The 7,500-nt window shown below is 49.9% G+C and overlaps 1 protein-coding gene across 1 annotated transcript in view; it reads right to left on the reverse strand.

Annotated features, from left to right (window-relative positions):
• Positions 1-7,500, reverse strand: part of LOC126574369 (troponin C, isoallergen Bla g 6.0101-like) — a 177,500-nt gene that overhangs the window by 57,623 nt on the left and 112,377 nt on the right. The gene's annotated exons all lie outside the window — the stretch shown is intronic.

A 7,500-nucleotide genomic window follows, 5' to 3' on the forward strand; every position in this document is an offset into this window, starting at 1 on the left:
CACTGATGCATCGCAAACCCATACAGACACAGTGCGCACGATGATGATGACGATTATGCTGCAACTATGCAGCGCGAGACGTGCGCACATTGCGTAAGAGCTGCAGCGCGACCCGAGAGCCAGACCAGGCACTGGAGTGCATTAACGCGCTTCTCGGTGGTTGTATGAATCGCGCGCCATTGTGACGGATTGTGTTTCGTTTGCTTTCCACTTGGTGGGACCCTCTTGGACACGTCCAGAGTGTGCCGTTTGCCGAGTGTTTCTTTCTCTTGAGGAGTGTTTCTAATGATTTATGGTTCACACCAGCATCGTGTGCAGCGATCGTGGCAGTTTGTTGCACATTCTGCGGCTGTAATCATCCATCATGTGCGACGCTTGTGCGCTGCAATTCAAATTCAATTGAAACGGTACCGAACGTGCCACCGTGACCACGATTACCACCCTTGGCGGTCGCTCGCTCGCGGCCAATCAATCAGTCCGTCAATATTTGGTCTGCAAAATCGGTGTGACCATTTCCCGGTTCTGCCGCTTTCCATTAACCCGTACCCGTACCGTTGTTGCTGGCGGTCGGTGGTTGGTGATGCGAATTGTGCAAACAAAACAAACAAACCGAAGGCCGCCAAAAACCACAAACGCTAGCAGAAAAGCATGGGCGGTAGCAGCAGTAGCATGGACAAACGGTAGATCCACAAACAAACAGCTGTTTGCCACGGGGCTGTGGGCACTCTGGGTCTGTCTGGGGGTGCGGTGCGCCGGTGTGGCATGGTGTGGCCTGGTGACCACATTCTTGCTGCAGCCGCTGGCTTCCGTGTGGCATTTAAGTCAACCGATCGTCGGACGTCGTCGTCGTCGTCGTCGTCCGATCAACGTGACAGCTGAACTCCTCAGCACTGGCTCCGTTTTTAATGCCCTTTTGGTTTTCGATTTTTTTTTTCGGTCGCTCTCCTGCTCCCCGCGAACCCCGCGTGAGTAAGTTGCAACAATTACGGAGAAAGTGTGACCGGTGCAGAAGATCTGGCCCCACCCCTGTCCCGCAATTACTGCTTATATAACGGTTTTTGGCACAAAAAGTTGCCGAAACGGTTGTCTACACTATCTTGAGCGAGCGAGCGAGCAGCTATAATTAATGTGAAATGCAATGTGAGTCGGTGGTGATGATGGTGGCGAAGGCAGCACACAGCAAAGACCGCAAGAAGGAACGCCAAGCATGGTTACGGTTCTATTCTCGAAGCCAAAGGTCATCCAGAGAGGTGTTTCGGTGTTTGCTTAATTTATACATGTATTATTCATAATTCGATGACAACATACAACATAATATGCACCACCAGAGTTGCATCTAAGACCGTACGTCCTTGCTTAACGTGTCTTTCTAATCCACACAGCAACAGGAACAGATGGGAAGCACGCTCGCTGGCTCGAACCGGTGCTCGCAGTGGTGGTCCATTATATAATCTTTTTGATCCGCTTTGTGTGCCACCACTAGACGCCACCATTAGCACACATAACCGGTGGCATCGCGCATCGTTTCCAATTCACAATCTCTCTCTCTTCCTCCCCATCTAATCACGGCGGCACACAGCACGACCTCTGGTCCTCCGATCTTGCACAAGATTTCGCAAAAACCCTCTGCGTTTTGCCGTCAAAGAGAGAGAGAGAGGCATTTGGCTAAATCTCTTATAGGCCTCGCTATTATTAAAGCGACATTTTACATTGTTCTTGTTAGTGCGATGGCCAGCCGGGGGCTAAAAATACGGGGCGCAAAAGAACCTTTGGCTTCTGGCCGCTGCCGAGGTGACGTCGGGCTTTACTGCATCCACAACCAGTCGACCACCGGCCAGGATGATCGCTGTTTTGTTAATAATATTTCTTATTAATAGCACACATCATGCACACTTTCCATTTTTCATTCGCTCAATATTGTTTCTCGTCTGCTGCCGCCTGGTGCACTCAGACCTCAGGTGGCGCACAGACGAGTAATTAGCTTCATTCCCCGGGACGCGATCTCATTATGCTCCGGAGGAGCGCTCAGTTTGCATGAGGGCTGTAGCATTCCAGAGATCATCTCGTCGTTTCGCAAACGATCGAAATCAGGTTAAACTGGGGCAAAATCCCTGTCATGACAGCACTGAGGCCAGTTGACGAATTTGTGATCTACCAATCGTGCGTTCCTGTAGTGCTGAGAGCTTGCAGCGAACGAAACTAAAATAGCGCCACAATAAACGACTTAACGAGCGATAGCGAGCGATTGAAATTCGGGATTCGTGCTGCACGCAGCCTCTTTCCTATGATCACCGCACCTAATCCAAAACATCAAATAAAATGAAAGGGGTCCTGGGTTGGGCTGTTCCCTCGGGCACCCTCGTCAATCAACCTCGGAGTCCCCTGCGTGGTGTTATTGGTTTTCGGTGTTGCTGCTACTGCTGTTATATTTTTACGACGTCTCTGCCACTCGTGAGCAAGCAACCACCATTATGTTTCAGTAACATTACAGCTCCAAACGTACTCAACCCGATCCTTGTCGGCGTTCCTAGCGGCCTGTAGGCGGGTTTCTTTCCCCCGAAAAAAAACGAGACGAGATTGCAGTTTCGGTCGCATGAAATTCCGAGAATTTCCGACAAAGCGAAGCTTTACGGCACATTATGAAATTGCGCGAGAACAGGAAGATAGTGCGCGTGTGTCTCAGTATTGGGAGGATAATTAATTCAGACAGCTTTCTCGATGTTAACAACTTCATTAGGAATGTTTGCTATTAATGCGCGCCACTATCATTCTTTCAAGCGATGTCACTTGCTGTCGTTGAGTTAGTTTGGATACAGAAGACGACACTAATAAGTGTTTCAACTTCAACATTTCATCTTTACTTCACCAAACAGCCTCAGAAGCAGCGCCCATCTGTTTGAGATTAACTTTTCGCGGGATTTAGCATCCAATTCACTCACCGAACAGGAGCGTTTGCAATTGAAACCAGAACCCTAGAACTACACACAAAACACCAGCGCCAGCATTCCAATCAGTTCGAGGCGATGGCGGGAAGGCTCATCATGATCATGGGCGACATTCAACTCGTACACGATCGCATTACCGTTTCGCACAAGCGAAAACGACGTTTGACACCGCTCTTCGGCCACCAAGCGGCTTCAAGTTCAATGTCAAAGGGGAAAAACTTTCTCTTGGGAAATGGCAACCACACACCGCGGTCACCCTCGAGGGGAAATATCTCATAGAAAGAAAAAAGAATCGGGGTCGGCCTCGGTCGAAAGTGTGCAGAAAGACCGGGATAAAAGTAAAAGATGCCTATTTTTATGGCTTTTCCGCTTCATACTGGCCACAGCTAGATGTCACTGGTTGGTACAATTCGCCATTCGCGAGCATTGGCAGCCCGACGGATAGGCCATGAGCATAATTTCCATCTCTTTATTTGCTTCAGTTTCTGCAAAGCTTCATAACTCATAAGGTGGACATAACATTATCGAAAATCGAACAGCCGCTTTGAATGGCATGGCGTGAACCATCCTCGATGTGACAGACAATTACCCCGCGGCGGTAGTGGCAAAGACGGTGGTCTATAAATAGCCAAAACTCCTTACCTCTCTTCCAAGCCATCTTCCCATGGAGCTGATGTATCAATCATCGGCTTTTGGCTTCTAATTTTTTGCCAAAAACCTGCACGGTCAAAAAGGAAAAGCGGGCCTGGATGGCGCAACCGAACTTCGGCAAACATCGCCCGGAACGCGGTGGATGCTTGAGGCGAATCGCGCGTCAAACTTCTGCGCACGATGAAGTCACCATGGAAAGAGTGACCACCACCTCTGCGACCGCCAGCGAAGGAGTCATTGGACGCAACAGCAGCAGCAGCGGACAGAGCGGGCGCGTCATGCGTTTGGCACGCGTTTTGTGACCGCAACGCGACAGCGACTACGCCACCGCGGCTGCTGCGGAGTGATCTTGAACCCGGCCAGATGAACTAACCGGCAAAGCAAGACGCCAACGCACTGTCCCCCACGAGCGGCCGGTTAGCGATACCATTTTCCACCGTCGACAACCTTGAATTGTGGAGTGTGTCTACGTCCTGCTCGCTCGCCCGCTCACTTGCCGGGCGTTGGTGCAGAGCCGAGTTTTACATAATACCAAAATGGAAGCTCAACCATTCCATTCCAGCACTTCCGGATGAAATTCACGATGCCAGCAGGGTGCTTTCACCACCACCTTGAGTGTCCCCTCGAGGATGAAGCAGACTGGCACAAGACATAAACGATTTATGATCAACTGTGCAACAATCGTTCCGGTTACAACACGAGCACGGATACACCAGCACACTCACATACATACGGCCAGCATCGCATCGGATGCTGGTGGAGAAAACGTCAGCAAAGGGGGCCAGGGAAATGGTCCCGCGGAGCAGTGGTGGCAATGGCGGATATGGGTTTTTATTTTTATGTCTAGCTATTAAGCGAAATTAACGAACCTAGACATAGACAAGAGACACCACCACGATGAAGCGAGCGTCGAGCGACGATCTCTTTGCCTCTACTCTCACCATGAACAGCGGAAAAGAGGATCGGCTTTTGGTAGCACGCGGAGTTTACGCGTTAGTCGCACTGACGACCACTCCCGGTCTCGATCAGGCCTGGCACGCTACCACGGGAGGCACACTGTTTGTTGAATCTTTTCCACCGACACACACTCACTCACTCGCACACAAACTTTCCACACCTTCCCCCAAACCCTTGTTTTATTTCGGAAAATTAATTAACAAAAGACATCGAGCATCGGGCACGCCACGGCAGCCGTCGGCTCTTACGACTTTTTCCGACTTTCCATCTTCTGCTGCCTCTTTCCCAAGAGCGTCGAAAAGGAAATGTTTTGGTTTTTGCGTCGTAGTAGTTGGCTTCCCTGCATTTTCTTCCCTCTATCTTTTACACCAATACGCAGCCACCTAGCTAAGCGTGTTGGGGCCACGAACAGCTCCTTCTGATCCGGTGTTTTATTTGTACTTCAATCCTGCGCCCTGTCACACCGCCCGAACACCACCGTAGCGGAATGGTCAAATGAAAAATTGCCCCGAACGCTTACGATTTTACTAGAAAACGAGGCAGATGAAGGCAGCAAAACATGACGGACGAACCCCCCCCGCGCGCGCGCTAGCACGCCGCCGTAAAAACTTGCCATCTTTTGCCAGCAACCGAAAAAAAAATGGCGAAGACAATCTGTTTTGGCAAAGTTTTATTATTATCTATTTTTGGGGAACGGATCCCTTTTTTGCGGAGGATCCATGAGTGGTGCCGACGCTTTGATGGGTGTTGTGGCCGGCTGAAGTGGAAATCCGCTTGTGCCCTGGGACCACAAACACCCGCACCTGCCTTCTGGCGACGCTTGACGATGCCGGCGACTTTGCCTATGCGGAAAGGGATCATTTATCTTTCGGTGAAACCTTTGACACCACAATGGCTCGCATACCGGCACCGGCTATTCGTGTGTATTCTCTACTAAATCTTCTTAAAACCAGGGACCACAAGAATACTATTGTCATAAATTGAAGAAAAAAACGCTATAAATGAGAATGGAAAGCGATTCAAATATTGTAGCAACACGTGTTTGCGCGTCCGTTTTCCTTGGCATGCTTCCGATGATTCAATGACGCGATCCATCATCGATGCTCAACATTCTTAATTGGCTGGCACCCCCATGCACATGCCCGATCGTCGATCGCCGATCGCCAAACGTCAAAGCTCTCCAGTGGTAAACAGCGATCCACGCGGCCATAAATCAAACAATCGATTGCTAGTCAGCCACAGACTCCGGGATTGGCTTCTCGCGCTCGCTGGTACGTGGTGCTGGTCAGGGTCACTTGCTTGCGTCGCTCCTTTGCTAAGTACCTTTTAATAACGGACCACAATCGGTTTTCCCGCGGTTGCCAACAACGGTAACGGCTTGACGTAGTTTGACACCTTCGGCCGCGTCCATCAGCTCGCACACGCCGGGCCGCCCCACGGACACAATTAACGTACCTCCCGGCTCCCGTATCGACTCCCGGATCGGCCGAAAGACATGACGCCGAAAGACGAGTCGCCCGCGATCTTCTTCACCTTTTTCCTTTCTTCGATTTTCCACCCAACTCGCGGTGGAAACTTTTCCTTTTTTTCTGCTCCGACTGCCCACCGTTCCATAGTTTTCCTAGAGGGAAAATCTTTGCGTCAATCGCCGACGGATCACCGTCAGCAGTCATCGGCTGTACCGGAAAGCAAACAACCGCAAGCTGCCATCCAGGGTAGCGTTTTCGTGAGAGTGACTCCTCTTTTCGGGGTGACTTGCCGTTGCGAGGAGTCGTTTGAAGAAACCGAGCAGCATTTTCCTTTGGCCGTTTTAAGCCGGACAGCTGGTAGTCAAAACGATGCGTTCCAACGAATCCATTCGCTGCCCGATGCTCACATGTCACATGATATGAAACATTCCGTGGTGTATGGCCACTGGGCGCTCCGTGAATGCGCAGGAAATCACGTGGAAATCGTGAGCTACTAGGCGCCTCCATCAAGGCGTCTCCATCGAGGAGCACTTTTTTTTTATAAAAACACCATAAAAATACTCTCCAATGCAAAATCCGAAATTATTATTAATAATTTAACGCAAAACAATCACTGGCACGCTCTTCGTAACCTCCACTGGTACGCTGGTGGTGGCATTTGGTTTAATTTTACGATTCGCTGATTGCAAAACTCCTGCACGCTCCTCTTGCACAACTGCGATGCATTTTGTACTGACCGGTGACCGGCTACCATTTTTCACGCTACATACCGTTTGTACGATGCAGCAAAAATAACTGCATTCTGGTTTGCAATTGGCCGCCCCGGGTTGGACCATCCCCCCGCCGAAGCCCTTAAGCGATCATTATCGTTGTTTCGCCTGTTCCGTTCGATCGTCAGATCGTCCGGTATGCATGGTGAAAATTCGAGGAATTTTCTCTGTAACATTCTGTTGCATCCACAAAATAAGACACAAGCATCTATTGTTCGGGCATCGTGGTTACTCGCTGCCCTGGGTGTGTTTTTGGGGTGCGATCAGGTCCGGATCCGGGACTGGTGCGCTTGGATTGGCGCCAAAAACGCGTGGAAAATGAGTGCGGCCTGACACGGGGCTTTACTCGCACCAGTACGATCGGTGTATGGCCGAGTGAGCATGCAGATACTCCCTTCCTTCCTCTCCCTAGCAGTTAACCCTATCTGCATGTGGTTGTTGGATTGTTTGAAGCGAATAATTACGACCCTATCATCCCTGCCGGCGAGAAGGATTTCATCTCAAATTATTTTAACATCAGGGATGAGCTGTTTCTTCTTTTTCTTTATTTTTTATGATCTTTTCTGAAAAAGCTATGCAATCTCGATATTTATGCCTTAAAACAGATTGATCATTCAGCTCTCTAGCTCTCTTTAAGGTGCAGCATTACGTCTGCTTTCAAAAAAATGAAACATTTGCTTAGAAAACAGGGACGCTTTTAATGCACTT

Source organism: Anopheles aquasalis, chromosome 3 (assembly GCF_943734665.1).
Source record: "Anopheles aquasalis chromosome 3, idAnoAquaMG_Q_19, whole genome shotgun sequence".
Lineage (NCBI taxonomy): Eukaryota > Metazoa > Arthropoda > Insecta > Diptera > Culicidae > Anopheles > Anopheles aquasalis.